This window comes from Lissotriton vulgaris, chromosome 1_1, assembly GCF_964263255.1.
Source record: "Lissotriton vulgaris chromosome 1_1, aLisVul1.2, whole genome shotgun sequence".
Classification (NCBI taxonomy): domain Eukaryota; kingdom Metazoa; phylum Chordata; class Amphibia; order Caudata; family Salamandridae; genus Lissotriton; species Lissotriton vulgaris.
The window spans coordinates 226105675-226117782 of NC_141685.1; the positions used below are offsets into that span (position 1 = coordinate 226105675).

General features: G+C 45.3%; 29 non-coding genes across 29 annotated transcripts; 7 read left to right on the forward strand and 22 right to left on the reverse strand.

Annotated features, from left to right (window-relative positions):
* Nucleotides 1-55: 55 nt before the first annotated feature.
* On the reverse strand, nucleotides 56-127 carry TRNAA-CGC (transfer RNA alanine (anticodon CGC)). The gene has a single exon. It is a non-coding gene; the product is annotated as a tRNA-Ala (tRNA).
* A 614-nt stretch (nucleotides 128-741) lies between these two features.
* TRNAY-GUA (transfer RNA tyrosine (anticodon GUA)) lies at nucleotides 742-827 on the reverse strand. The gene is given in 2 exon segments: nucleotides 742-777; nucleotides 791-827. It is a non-coding gene; the product is annotated as a tRNA-Tyr (tRNA).
* Nucleotides 828-1257: 430 nt separating this feature from the next.
* On the reverse strand, nucleotides 1258-1329 carry TRNAA-UGC (transfer RNA alanine (anticodon UGC)). The gene has a single exon. It is a non-coding gene; the product is annotated as a tRNA-Ala (tRNA).
* Nucleotides 1330-1466: 137 nt separating this feature from the next.
* TRNAM-CAU (transfer RNA methionine (anticodon CAU)) lies at nucleotides 1467-1539 on the forward strand. Its single transcript has one exon. It is a non-coding gene; the product is annotated as a tRNA-Met (tRNA).
* Nucleotides 1540-1732: 193 nt separating this feature from the next.
* Nucleotides 1733-1804, reverse strand: TRNAA-CGC (transfer RNA alanine (anticodon CGC)). Its single transcript has one exon. It is a non-coding gene; the product is annotated as a tRNA-Ala (tRNA).
* Nucleotides 1805-2418: 614 nt separating this feature from the next.
* On the reverse strand, nucleotides 2419-2504 carry TRNAY-GUA (transfer RNA tyrosine (anticodon GUA)). The gene is given in 2 exon segments: nucleotides 2419-2454; nucleotides 2468-2504. It is a non-coding gene; the product is annotated as a tRNA-Tyr (tRNA).
* A 430-nt stretch (nucleotides 2505-2934) lies between these two features.
* TRNAA-UGC (transfer RNA alanine (anticodon UGC)) lies at nucleotides 2935-3006 on the reverse strand. The gene has a single exon. It is a non-coding gene; the product is annotated as a tRNA-Ala (tRNA).
* Nucleotides 3007-3143: 137 nt separating this feature from the next.
* On the forward strand, nucleotides 3144-3216 carry TRNAM-CAU (transfer RNA methionine (anticodon CAU)). The gene has a single exon. It is a non-coding gene; the product is annotated as a tRNA-Met (tRNA).
* A 193-nt stretch (nucleotides 3217-3409) lies between these two features.
* On the reverse strand, nucleotides 3410-3481 carry TRNAA-UGC (transfer RNA alanine (anticodon UGC)). Its single transcript has one exon. It is a non-coding gene; the product is annotated as a tRNA-Ala (tRNA).
* Nucleotides 3482-4095: 614 nt separating this feature from the next.
* On the reverse strand, nucleotides 4096-4181 carry TRNAY-GUA (transfer RNA tyrosine (anticodon GUA)). Its single transcript is given in 2 exon segments — nucleotides 4096-4131; nucleotides 4145-4181. It is a non-coding gene; the product is annotated as a tRNA-Tyr (tRNA).
* A 430-nt stretch (nucleotides 4182-4611) lies between these two features.
* On the reverse strand, nucleotides 4612-4683 carry TRNAA-UGC (transfer RNA alanine (anticodon UGC)). Its single transcript has one exon. It is a non-coding gene; the product is annotated as a tRNA-Ala (tRNA).
* Nucleotides 4684-4820: 137 nt separating this feature from the next.
* TRNAM-CAU (transfer RNA methionine (anticodon CAU)) lies at nucleotides 4821-4893 on the forward strand. The gene has a single exon. It is a non-coding gene; the product is annotated as a tRNA-Met (tRNA).
* Nucleotides 4894-5086: 193 nt separating this feature from the next.
* Nucleotides 5087-5158, reverse strand: TRNAA-CGC (transfer RNA alanine (anticodon CGC)). Its single transcript has one exon. It is a non-coding gene; the product is annotated as a tRNA-Ala (tRNA).
* Nucleotides 5159-5772: 614 nt separating this feature from the next.
* TRNAY-GUA (transfer RNA tyrosine (anticodon GUA)) lies at nucleotides 5773-5858 on the reverse strand. Its single transcript is given in 2 exon segments — nucleotides 5773-5808; nucleotides 5822-5858. It is a non-coding gene; the product is annotated as a tRNA-Tyr (tRNA).
* Nucleotides 5859-6288: 430 nt separating this feature from the next.
* TRNAA-UGC (transfer RNA alanine (anticodon UGC)) lies at nucleotides 6289-6360 on the reverse strand. Its single transcript has one exon. It is a non-coding gene; the product is annotated as a tRNA-Ala (tRNA).
* Nucleotides 6361-6497: 137 nt separating this feature from the next.
* Nucleotides 6498-6570, forward strand: TRNAM-CAU (transfer RNA methionine (anticodon CAU)). The gene has a single exon. It is a non-coding gene; the product is annotated as a tRNA-Met (tRNA).
* A 193-nt stretch (nucleotides 6571-6763) lies between these two features.
* TRNAA-CGC (transfer RNA alanine (anticodon CGC)) lies at nucleotides 6764-6835 on the reverse strand. The gene has a single exon. It is a non-coding gene; the product is annotated as a tRNA-Ala (tRNA).
* Nucleotides 6836-7449: 614 nt separating this feature from the next.
* TRNAY-GUA (transfer RNA tyrosine (anticodon GUA)) lies at nucleotides 7450-7535 on the reverse strand. Its single transcript is given in 2 exon segments — nucleotides 7450-7485; nucleotides 7499-7535. It is a non-coding gene; the product is annotated as a tRNA-Tyr (tRNA).
* A 430-nt stretch (nucleotides 7536-7965) lies between these two features.
* On the reverse strand, nucleotides 7966-8037 carry TRNAA-UGC (transfer RNA alanine (anticodon UGC)). The gene has a single exon. It is a non-coding gene; the product is annotated as a tRNA-Ala (tRNA).
* A 137-nt stretch (nucleotides 8038-8174) lies between these two features.
* TRNAM-CAU (transfer RNA methionine (anticodon CAU)) lies at nucleotides 8175-8247 on the forward strand. Its single transcript has one exon. It is a non-coding gene; the product is annotated as a tRNA-Met (tRNA).
* Nucleotides 8248-8440: 193 nt separating this feature from the next.
* TRNAA-UGC (transfer RNA alanine (anticodon UGC)) lies at nucleotides 8441-8512 on the reverse strand. The gene has a single exon. It is a non-coding gene; the product is annotated as a tRNA-Ala (tRNA).
* A 614-nt stretch (nucleotides 8513-9126) lies between these two features.
* TRNAY-GUA (transfer RNA tyrosine (anticodon GUA)) lies at nucleotides 9127-9212 on the reverse strand. The gene is given in 2 exon segments: nucleotides 9127-9162; nucleotides 9176-9212. It is a non-coding gene; the product is annotated as a tRNA-Tyr (tRNA).
* Nucleotides 9213-9642: 430 nt separating this feature from the next.
* On the reverse strand, nucleotides 9643-9714 carry TRNAA-UGC (transfer RNA alanine (anticodon UGC)). Its single transcript has one exon. It is a non-coding gene; the product is annotated as a tRNA-Ala (tRNA).
* Nucleotides 9715-9851: 137 nt separating this feature from the next.
* Nucleotides 9852-9924, forward strand: TRNAM-CAU (transfer RNA methionine (anticodon CAU)). The gene has a single exon. It is a non-coding gene; the product is annotated as a tRNA-Met (tRNA).
* A 193-nt stretch (nucleotides 9925-10117) lies between these two features.
* TRNAA-UGC (transfer RNA alanine (anticodon UGC)) lies at nucleotides 10118-10189 on the reverse strand. The gene has a single exon. It is a non-coding gene; the product is annotated as a tRNA-Ala (tRNA).
* Nucleotides 10190-10803: 614 nt separating this feature from the next.
* TRNAY-GUA (transfer RNA tyrosine (anticodon GUA)) lies at nucleotides 10804-10889 on the reverse strand. Its single transcript is given in 2 exon segments — nucleotides 10804-10839; nucleotides 10853-10889. It is a non-coding gene; the product is annotated as a tRNA-Tyr (tRNA).
* Nucleotides 10890-11319: 430 nt separating this feature from the next.
* TRNAA-UGC (transfer RNA alanine (anticodon UGC)) lies at nucleotides 11320-11391 on the reverse strand. Its single transcript has one exon. It is a non-coding gene; the product is annotated as a tRNA-Ala (tRNA).
* Nucleotides 11392-11528: 137 nt separating this feature from the next.
* Nucleotides 11529-11601, forward strand: TRNAM-CAU (transfer RNA methionine (anticodon CAU)). Its single transcript has one exon. It is a non-coding gene; the product is annotated as a tRNA-Met (tRNA).
* Nucleotides 11602-11794: 193 nt separating this feature from the next.
* On the reverse strand, nucleotides 11795-11866 carry TRNAA-UGC (transfer RNA alanine (anticodon UGC)). The gene has a single exon. It is a non-coding gene; the product is annotated as a tRNA-Ala (tRNA).
* Nucleotides 11867-12108: the final 242 nt, after the last annotated feature.

Here is a 12108-nt window from a genome sequence, read left to right on the forward strand (position 1 = left end):
CACAAGATGGCAGGCTAGCCTTTTGGAAAAAGCCAAGATAGAGAACAGAGACTCCTGGAGATGCCGGGGATTGAACCCGGTGCCTCATACATGCGAAGCATGCGCTCTACCACTGAGCTACATCCCCTCGACTGCACTCTAACGTTTTGCTGGATGCAAGGAGACTCTGAAGCCCATGGACTGCAAAGTCTCGATTTGAGACTAGAATGTAAAGTGTCAGGCTTGGAATTGCTCACACCTCACGTGTGAACTGTCTTCATGGAGCATATATTTAGTGCAATCAGGGATCGATTCTCCGGCAGGGCTTTTATTTGCTCAGTTTGGAATGCAAAACTTCTCAGGATTCCCAAAAATGTGACAACTATTGGTCTACTTTCCTGCTTGCTCAGCCTTTCGGGAGATGATTCCATTGGATATTCCCTCTTGCCCATCGGTATACATTCAAATTGAAGGCAAGTCATAGTGTGATTGGCTGCCAAGCAGCTACCTTTGGAGCAGTGCAATTGGAAGTCTGCCAAGGGCATACATATATTAATGCAATGCTTTGGTATTAGTTCTGATCAGCAGGTTTCCTTGACTGTTCTTCACACCTCCCCTAGCGACGACTATGTCATCCATTCCCTTTGAAAGCAGATAGAGTACGCTTCTTTTCCGGTATTTATCGAAGCTCTGGGAATTTTTCATAGTCAATGGAAGGTATTGTTGATTCAAAGCAAAAGCCATGGAAATTAAACCACAAAATCCTTCGAGCCGGATTTGAACCAGCGACCTAAGGATGCCTGAATTTATGCTACAGTCCTCCGCTCTACCAACTGAGCTATCGAAGGAGTAGTGGCAAACTTCCGTAGCACCAAAATTATCTCTCGCTCAAGAAAGGTTGTGGAGGGTGGGGACCAGGAGCAGACAGATGCACATCATCAATATTACCTGCCACTCCCCCTCAAAGTTACCAGAAAAGTAAGAGTCTCTGCTTTCGAGGAAGAACCCTTACCAATGACCAAGAGGGCTGCCACAGATTTCTATCCTAAATGTATTAAGATTGCCAAGATTAATCATCACTTTGATGGCTTAAACAAGTAAGATTCTTCTGTTGTATAAGCATCAAAAATGAGATAGCCCCATTTCATGGGTTTTTTCAAGGCAAACGTCTCACAGTTTAAGTGGGGTTGGTATCCCAGTTGCATGACATATCTCTTCCTTAATACTGATAGCCAGCCTTGTTTTCTGCCAAAATCCGAGACAAGCATGGCAAAAGTCTGGAGATGCCGGGGATTGAACCCGGGGCCTCATACATGCAAAGCATGCGCTCTACCACAGAGCTACATCCCCATGTCTGCCAAGTTTTACTGGCTGCCAAGTCAACCCATTTGACACTGCAGCATAAAGTCTCAGCCAGGAAAATCCTTAAGCCTCGTACCTGGAATATCTTCATGGTCTATAGTCCTATTTAGAGATGCTTGTGTGCAGCCTTCTTAGCGCAGTAGGCAGCGCGTCAGTCTCATAATCTGAAGGTCCTGAGTTCGATCCTCAGAGAGGGCATTTATTTCCTCCTTTTGGCAAGCAAAATTCTCAGATTTTCTTGAAAAGTGGAAACTATGCCTACTCCAAACACATTTTTCAAAGCAAACAATTTAAGCGGGGTTCTGACCCCCAACTGCCGGAGAAACCTCTACTTTCCACAAGATGGCAGGCTAGCCTTCTGGAAAAAGCCAAGATAGAGAACAGAGACTCCTGGAGATGCCGGGGATTGAACCCGGGGCCTCATACATGCGAAGCATGCGCTCTACCACTGAGCTACATCCCCTCGACTGCACTCTAACGTTTTGCTGGATGCAAGGAGACTCTGAAGCCCATGGACTGCAAAGTCTCGATTTGAGACTAGAATGTAAAGTGTCAGGCTTGGAATTGCTCACACCTCACGTGTGAACTGTCTTCATGGAGCATATATTTAGTGCAATCAGGGATCGATTCTCCGGCAGGGCTTTTATTTGCTCAGTTTGGAATGCAAAACTTCTCAGGATTCCCAAAAATGTGACAACTATTGGTCTACTTTCCTGCTTGCTCAGCCTTTCGGGAGATGATTCCATTGGATATTCCCTCTTGCCCATCGGTATACATTCAAATTGAAGGCAAGTCATAGTGTGATTGGCTGCCAAGCAGCTACCTTTGGAGCAGTGCAATTGGAAGTCTGCCAAGGGCATACATATATTAATGCAATGCTTTGGTATTAGTTCTGATCAGCAGGTTTCCTTGACTGTTCTTCACACCTCCCCTAGCGACGACTATGTCATCCATTCCCTTTGAAAGCAGATAGAGTACGCTTCTTTTCCGGTATTTATCGAAGCTCTGGGAATTTTTCATAGTCAATGGAAGGTATTGTTGATTCAAAGCAAAAGCCATGGAAATTAAACCACAAAATCCTTCGAGCCGGATTTGAACCAGCGACCTAAGGATGCCTGAATTTATGCTACAGTCCTCCGCTCTACCAACTGAGCTATCGAAGGAGTAGTGGCAAACTTCCGTAGCACCAAAATTATCTCTCGCTCAAGAAAGGTTGTGGAGGGTGGGGACCAGGAGCAGACAGATGCACATCATCAATATTACCTGCCACTCCCCCTCAAAGTTACCAGAAAAGTAAGAGTCTCTGCTTTCGAGGAAGAACCCTTACCAATGACCAAGAGGGCTGCCACAGATTTCTATCCTAAATGTATTAAGATTGCCAAGATTAATCATCACTTTGATGGCTTAAACAAGTAAGATTCTTCTGTTGTATAGGCATCAAAAATGAGATAGCCCCATTTCATGGGTTTTTTCAAGGCAAACGTCTCACAGTTTAAGTGGGGTTGGTATCCCAGTTGCATGACATATCTCTTCCTTAATACTGATAGCCAGCCTTGTTTTCTGCCAAAATCCGAGACAAGCATGGCAAAAGTCTGGAGATGCCGGGGATTGAACCCGGGGCCTCATACATGCAAAGCATGCGCTCTACCACTGAGCTACATCCCCATGTCTGCCAAGTTTTACTGGCTGCCAAGTCAACCCATTTGACACTGCAGCATAAAGTCTCAGCCAGGAAAATCCTTAAGCCTCGTACCTGGAATATCTTCATGGTCTATAGTCCTATTTAGAGATGCTTGTGTGCAGCCTTCTTAGCGCAGTAGGCAGCGCGTTAGTCTCATAATCTGAAGGTCCTGAGTTCGATCCTCAGAGAGGGCATTTATTTCCTCCTTTTGGCAAGCAAAATTCTCAGATTTTCTTGAAAAGTGGAAACTATGCCTACTCCAAACACATTTTTCAAAGCAAACAATTTAAGCGGGGTTCTGACCCCCAACTGCCGGAGAAACCTCTACTTTCCACAAGATGGCAGGCTAGCCTTCTGGAAAAAGCCAAGATAGAGAACAGAGACTCCTGGAGATGCCGGGGATTGAACCCGGGGCCTCATACATGCAAAGCATGCGCTCTACCACTGAGCTACATCCCCTCGACTGCACTCTAACGTTTTGCTGGATGCAAGGAGACTCTGAAGCCCATGGACTGCAAAGTCTCGATTTGAGACTAGAATGTAAAGTGTCAGGCTTGGAATTGCTCACACCTCACGTGTGAACTGTCTTCATGGAGCATATATTTAGTGCAATCAGGGATCGATTCTCCGGCAGGGCTTTTATTTGCTCAGTTTGGAATGCAAAACTTCTCAGGATTCCCAAAAATGTGACAACTATTGGTCTACTTTCCTGCTTGCTCAGCCTTTCGGGAGATGATTCCATTGGATATTCCCTCTTGCCCATCGGTATACATTCAAATTGAAGGCAAGTCATAGTGTGATTGGCTGCCAAGCAGCTACCTTTGGAGCAGTGCAATTGGAAGTCTGCCAAGGGCATACATATATTAATGCAATGCTTTGGTATTAGTTCTGATCAGCAGGTTTCCTTGACTGTTCTTCACACCTCCCCTAGCGACGACTATGTCATCCATTCCCTTTGAAAGCAGATAGAGTACGCTTCTTTTCCGGTATTTATCGAAGCTCTGGGAATTTTTCATAGTCAATGGAAGGTATTGTTGATTCAAAGCAAAAGCCATGGAAATTAAACCACAAAATCCTTCGAGCCGGATTTGAACCAGCGACCTAAGGATGCCTGAATTTATGCTACAGTCCTCCGCTCTACCAACTGAGCTATCGAAGGAGTAGTGGCAAACTTCCGTAGCACCAAAATTATCTCTCGCTCAAGAAAGGTTGTGGAGGGTGGGGACCAGGAGCAGACAGATGCACATCATCAATATTACCTGCCACTCCCCCTCAAAGTTACCAGAAAAGTAAGAGTCTCTGCTTTCGAGGAAGAACCCTTACCAATGACCAAGAGGGCTGCCACAGATTTCTATCCTAAATGTATTAAGATTGCCAAGATTAATCATCACTTTGATGGCTTAAACAAGTAAGATTCTTCTGTTGTATAAGCATCAAAAATGAGATAGCCCCATTTCATGGGTTTTTTCAAGGCAAACGTCTCACAGTTTAAGTGGGGTTGGTATCCCAGTTGCATGACATATCTCTTCCTTAATACTGATAGCCAGCCTTGTTTTCTGCCAAAATCCGAGACAAGCATGGCAAAAGTCTGGAGATGCCGGGGATTGAACCCGGGGCCTCATACATGCAAAGCATGCGCTCTACCACTGAGCTACATCCCCATGTCTGCCAAGTTTTACTGGCTGCCAAGTCAACCCATTTGACACTGCAGCATAAAGTCTCAGCCAGGAAAATCCTTAAGCCTCGTACCTGGAATATCTTCATGGTCTATAGTCCTATTTAGAGATGCTTGTGTGCAGCCTTCTTAGCGCAGTAGGCAGCGCGTCAGTCTCATAATCTGAAGGTCCTGAGTTCGATCCTCAGAGAGGGCATTTATTTCCTCCTTTTGGCAAGCAAAATTCTCAGATTTTCTTGAAAAGTGGAAACTATGCCTACTCCAAACACATTTTTCAAAGCAAACAATTTAAGCGGGGTTCTGACCCCCAACTGCCGGAGAAACCTCTACTTTCCACAAGATGGCAGGCTAGCCTTTTGGAAAAAGCCAAGATAGAGAACAGAGACTCCTGGAGATGCCGGGGATTGAACCCGGTGCCTCATACATGCGAAGCATGCGCTCTACCACTGAGCTACATCCCCTCGACTGCACTCTAACGTTTTGCTGGATGCAAGGAGACTCTGAAGCCCATGGACTGCAAAGTCTCGATTTGAGACTAGAATGTAAAGTGTCAGGCTTGGAATTGCTCACACCTCACGTGTGAACTGTCTTCATGGAGCATATATTTAGTGCAATCAGGGATCGATTCTCCGGCAGGGCTTTTATTTGCTCAGTTTGGAATGCAAAACTTCTCAGGATTCCCAAAAATGTGACAACTATTGGTCTACTTTCCTGCTTGCTCAGCCTTTCGGGAGATGATTCCATTGGATATTCCCTCTTGCCCATCGGTATACATTCAAATTGAAGGCAAGTCATAGTGTGATTGGCTGCCAAGCAGCTACCTTTGGAGCAGTGCAATTGGAAGTCTGCCAAGGGCATACATATATTAATGCAATGCTTTGGTATTAGTTCTGATCAGCAGGTTTCCTTGACTGTTCTTCACACCTCCCCTAGCGACGACTATGTCATCCATTCCCTTTGAAAGCAGATAGAGTACGCTTCTTTTCCGGTATTTATCGAAGCTCTGGGAATTTTTCATAGTCAATGGAAGGTATTGTTGATTCAAAGCAAAAGCCATGGAAATTAAACCACAAAATCCTTCGAGCCGGATTTGAACCAGCGACCTAAGGATGCCTGAATTTATGCTACAGTCCTCCGCTCTACCAACTGAGCTATCGAAGGAGTAGTGGCAAACTTCCGTAGCACCAAAATTATCTCTCGCTCAAGAAAGGTTGTGGAGGGTGGGGACCAGGAGCAGACAGATGCACATCATCAATATTACCTGCCACTCCCCCTCAAAGTTACCAGAAAAGTAAGAGTCTCTGCTTTCGAGGAAGAACCCTTACCAATGACCAAGAGGGCTGCCACAGATTTCTATCCTAAATGTATTAAGATTGCCAAGATTAATCATCACTTTGATGGCTTAAACAAGTAAGATTCTTCTGTTGTATAAGCATCAAAAATGAGATAGCCCCATTTCATGGGTTTTTTCAAGGCAAACGTCTCACAGTTTAAGTGGGGTTGGTATCCCAGTTGCATGACATATCTCTTCCTTAATACTGATAGCCAGCCTTGTTTTCTGCCAAAATCCGAGACAAGCATGGCAAAAGTCTGGAGATGCCGGGGATTGAACCCGGGGCCTCATACATGCAAAGCATGCGCTCTACCACAGAGCTACATCCCCATGTCTGCCAAGTTTTACTGGCTGCCAAGTCAACCCATTTGACACTGCAGCATAAAGTCTCAGCCAGGAAAATCCTTAAGCCTCGTACCTGGAATATCTTCATGGTCTATAGTCCTATTTAGAGATGCTTGTGTGCAGCCTTCTTAGCGCAGTAGGCAGCGCGTCAGTCTCATAATCTGAAGGTCCTGAGTTCGATCCTCAGAGAGGGCATTTATTTCCTCCTTTTGGCAAGCAAAATTCTCAGATTTTCTTGAAAAGTGGAAACTATGCCTACTCCAAACACATTTTTCAAAGCAAACAATTTAAGCGGGGTTCTGACCCCCAACTGCCGGAGAAACCTCTACTTTCCACAAGATGGCAGGCTAGCCTTCTGGAAAAAGCCAAGATAGAGAACAGAGACTCCTGGAGATGCCGGGGATTGAACCCGGGGCCTCATACATGCGAAGCATGCGCTCTACCACTGAGCTACATCCCCTCGACTGCACTCTAACGTTTTGCTGGATGCAAGGAGACTCTGAAGCCCATGGACTGCAAAGTCTCGATTTGAGACTAGAATGTAAAGTGTCAGGCTTGGAATTGCTCACACCTCACGTGTGAACTGTCTTCATGGAGCATATATTTAGTGCAATCAGGGATCGATTCTCCGGCAGGGCTTTTATTTGCTCAGTTTGGAATGCAAAACTTCTCAGGATTCCCAAAAATGTGACAACTATTGGTCTACTTTCCTGCTTGCTCAGCCTTTCGGGAGATGATTCCATTGGATATTCCCTCTTGCCCATCGGTATACATTCAAATTGAAGGCAAGTCATAGTGTGATTGGCTGCCAAGCAGCTACCTTTGGAGCAGTGCAATTGGAAGTCTGCCAAGGGCATACATATATTAATGCAATGCTTTGGTATTAGTTCTGATCAGCAGGTTTCCTTGACTGTTCTTCACACCTCCCCTAGCGACGACTATGTCATCCATTCCCTTTGAAAGCAGATAGAGTACGCTTCTTTTCCGGTATTTATCGAAGCTCTGGGAATTTTTCATAGTCAATGGAAGGTATTGTTGATTCAAAGCAAAAGCCATGGAAATTAAACCACAAAATCCTTCGAGCCGGATTTGAACCAGCGACCTAAGGATGCCTGAATTTATGCTACAGTCCTCCGCTCTACCAACTGAGCTATCGAAGGAGTAGTGGCAAACTTCCGTAGCACCAAAATTATCTCTCGCTCAAGAAAGGTTGTGGAGGGTGGGGACCAGGAGCAGACAGATGCACATCATCAATATTACCTGCCACTCCCCCTCAAAGTTACCAGAAAAGTAAGAGTCTCTGCTTTCGAGGAAGAACCCTTACCAATGACCAAGAGGGCTGCCACAGATTTCTATCCTAAATGTATTAAGATTGCCAAGATTAATCATCACTTTGATGGCTTAAACAAGTAAGATTCTTCTGTTGTATAAGCATCAAAAATGAGATAGCCCCATTTCATGGGTTTTTTCAAGGCAAACGTCTCACAGTTTAAGTGGGGTTGGTATCCCAGTTGCATGACATATCTCTTCCTTAATACTGATAGCCAGCCTTGTTTTCTGCCAAAATCCGAGACAAGCATGGCAAAAGTCTGGAGATGCCAGGGATTGAACCCGGGGCCTCATACATGCAAAGCATGCGCTCTACCACTGAGCTACATCCCCATGTCTGCCAAGTTTTACTGGCTGCCAAGTCAACCCATTTGACACTGCAGCATAAAGTCTCAGCCAGGAAAATCCTTAAGCCTCGTACCTGGAATATCTTCATGGTCTATAGTCCTATTTAGAGATGCTTGTGTGCAGCCTTCTTAGCGCAGTAGGCAGCGCGTTAGTCTCATAATCTGAAGGTCCTGAGTTCGATCCTCAGAGAGGGCATTTATTTCCTCCTTTTGGCAAGCAAAATTCTCAGATTTTCTTGAAAAGTGGAAACTATGCCTACTCCAAACACATTTTTCAAAGCAAACAATTTAAGCGGGGTTCTGACCCCCAACTGCCGGAGAAACCTCTACTTTCCACAAGATGGCAGGCTAGCCTTCTGGAAAAAGCCAAGATAGAGAACAGAGACTCCTGGAGATGCCGGGGATTGAACCCGGGGCCTCATACATGCAAAGCATGCGCTCTACCACTGAGCTACATCCCCTCGACTGCACTCTAACGTTTTGCTGGATGCAAGGAGACTCTGAAGCCCATGGACTGCAAAGTCTCGATTTGAGACTAGAATGTAAAGTGTCAGGCTTGGAATTGCTCACACCTCACGTGTGAACTGTCTTCATGGAGCATATATTTAGTGCAATCAGGGATCGATTCTCCGGCAGGGCTTTTATTTGCTCAGTTTGGAATGCAAAACTTCTCAGGATTCCCAAAAATGTGACAACTATTGGTCTACTTTCCTGCTTGCTCAGCCTTTCGGGAGATGATTCCATTGGATATTCCCTCTTGCCCATCGGTATACATTCAAATTGAAGGCAAGTCATAGTGTGATTGGCTGCCAAGCAGCTACCTTTGGAGCAGTGCAATTGGAAGTCTGCCAAGGGCATACATATATTAATGCAATGCTTTGGTATTAGTTCTGATCAGCAGGTTTCCTTGACTGTTCTTCACACCTCCCCTAGCGACGACTATGTCATCCATTCCCTTTGAAAGCAGATAGAGTACGCTTCTTTTCCGGTATTTATCGAAGCTCTGGGAATTTTTCATAGTCAATGGAAGGTATTGTTGATTCAAAGCAAAAGCCATGGAAATTAAACCACAAAATCCTTCGAGCCGGATTTGAACCAGCGACCTAAGGATGCCTGAATTTATGCTACAGTCCTCCGCTCTACCAACTGAGCTATCGAAGGAGTAGTGGCAAACTTCCGTAGCACCAAAATTATCTCTCGCTCAAGAAAGGTTGTGGAGGGTGGGGACCAGGAGCAGACAGATGCACATCATCAATATTACCTGCCACTCCCCCTCAAAGTTACCAGAAAAGTAAGAGTCTCTGCTTTCGAGGAAGAACCCTTACCAATGACCAAGAGGGCTGCCACAGATTTCTATCCTAAATGTATTAAGATTGCCAAGATTAATCATCACTTTGATGGCTTAAACAAGTAAGATTCTTCTGTTGTATAAGCATCAAAAATGAGATAGCCCCATTTCATGGGTTTTTTCAAGGCAAACGTCTCACAGTTTAAGTGGGGTTGGTATCCCAGTTGCATGACATATCTCTTCCTTAATACTGATAGCCAGCCTTGTTTTCTGCCAAAATCCGAGACAAGCATGGCAAAAGTCTGGAGATGCCGGGGATTGAACCCGGGGCCTCATACATGCAAAGCATGCGCTCTACCACTGAGCTACATCCCCATGTCTGCCAAGTTTTACTGGCTGCCAAGTCAACCCATTTGACACTGCAGCATAAAGTCTCAGCCAGGAAAATCCTTAAGCCTCGTACCTGGAATATCTTCATGGTCTATAGTCCTATTTAGAGATGCTTGTGTGCAGCCTTCTTAGCGCAGTAGGCAGCGCGTCAGTCTCATAATCTGAAGGTCCTGAGTTCGATCCTCAGAGAGGGCATTTATTTCCTCCTTTTGGCAAGCAAAATTCTCAGATTTTCTTGAAAAGTGGAAACTATGCCTACTCCAAACACATTTTTCAAAGCAAACAATTTAAGCGGGGTTCTGACCCCCAACTGCCGGAGAAACCTCTACTTTCCACAAGATGGCAGGCTAGCCTTCTGGAAAAAGCCAAGATAGAGAACAGAGACTCCTGGAGATGCCGGGGATTGAACCCGGGGCCTCATACATGCAAAGCATGCGCTCTACCACTGAGCTACATCCCCTCGACTGCACTCTAACGTTTTGCTGGATGCAAGGAGACTCTGAAGCCCATGGACTGCAAAGTCTCGATTTGAGACTAGAATGTAAAGTGTCAGGCTTGGAATTGCTCACACCTCACGTGTGAACTGTCTTCATGGAGCATATATTTAGTGCAATCAGGGATCGATTCTCCGGCAGGGCTTTTATTTGCTCAGTTTGGAATGCAAAACTTCTCAGGATTCCCAAAAATGTGACAACTATTGGTCTACTTTCCTGCTTGCTCAGCCTTTCGGGAGATGATTCCATTGGATATTCCCTCTTGCCCATCGGTATACATTCAAATTGAAGGCAAGTCATAGTGTGATTGGCTGCCAAGCAGCTACCTTTGGAGCAGTGCAATTGGAAGTCTGCCAAGGGCATACATATATTAATGCAATGCTTTGGTATTAGTTCTGATCAGCAGGTTTCCTTGACTGTTCTTCACACCTCCCCTAGCGACGACTATGTCATCCATTCCCTTTGAAAGCAGATAGAGTACGCTTCTTTTCCGGTATTTATCGAAGCTCTGGGAATTTTTCATAGTCAATGGAAGGTATTGTTGATTCAAAGCAAAAGCCATGGAAATTAAACCACAAAATCCTTCGAGCCGGATTTGAACCAGCGACCTAAGGATGCCTGAATTTATGCTACAGTCCTCCGCTCTACCAACTGAGCTATCGAAGGAGTAGTGGCAAACTTCCGTAGCACCAAAATTATCTCTCGCTCAAGAAAGGTTGTGGAGGGTGGGGACCAGGAGCAGACAGATGCACATCATCAATATTACCTGCCACTCCCCCTCAAAGTTACCAGAAAAGTAAGAGTCTCTGCTTTCGAGGAAGAACCCTTACCAATGACCAAGAGGGCTGCCACAGATTTCTATCCTAAATGTATTAAGATTGCCAAGATTAATCATCACTTTGATGGCTTAAACAAGTAAGATTCTTCTGTTGTATAAGCATCAAAAATGAGATAGCCCCATTTCATGGGTTTTTTCAAGGCAAACGTCTCACAGTTTAAGTGGGGTTGGTATCCCAGTTGCATGACATATCTCTTCCTTAATACTGATAGCCAGCCTTGTTTTCTGCCAAAATCCGAGACAAGCATGGCAAAAGTCTGGAGATGCCGGGGATTGAACCCGGGGCCTCATACATGCAAAGCATGCGCTCTACCACTGAGCTACATCCCCATGTCTGCCAAGTTTTACTGGCTGCCAAGTCAACCCATTTGACACTGCAGCATAAAGTCTCAGCCAGGAAAATCCTTAAGCCTCGTACCTGGAATATCTTCATGGTCTATAGTCCTATTTAGAGATGCTTGTGTGCAGCCTTCTTAGCGCAGTAGGCAGCGCGTCAGTCTCATAATCTGAAGGTCCTGAGTTCGATCCTCAGAGAGGGCATTTATTTCCTCCTTTTGGCAAGCAAAATTCTCAGATTTTCTTGAAAAGTGGAAACTATGCCTACTCCAAACACATTTTTCAAAGCAAACAATTTAAGCGGGGTTCTGACCCCCAACTGCCGGAGAAACCTCTACTTTCCACAAGATGGCAGGCTAGCCTTCTGGAAAAAGCCAAGATAGAGAACAGAGACTCCTGGAGATGCCGGGGATTGAACCCGGGGCCTCATACATGCAAAGCATGCGCTCTACCACTGAGCTACATCCCCTCGACTGCACTCTAACGTTTTGCTGGATGCAAGGAGACTCTGAAGCCCATGGACTGCAAAGTCTCGATTTGAGACTAGAATGTAAAGTGTCAGGCTTGGAATTGCTCACACCTCACGTGTGAACTGTCTTCATGGAGCATATATTTAGTGCAATCAGGGATCGATTCTCCGGCAGGGCTTTTATTTGCTCAGTTTGGAATGCAAAACTTCTCAGGATTCCCAAAAATGTGACAACTATTGGT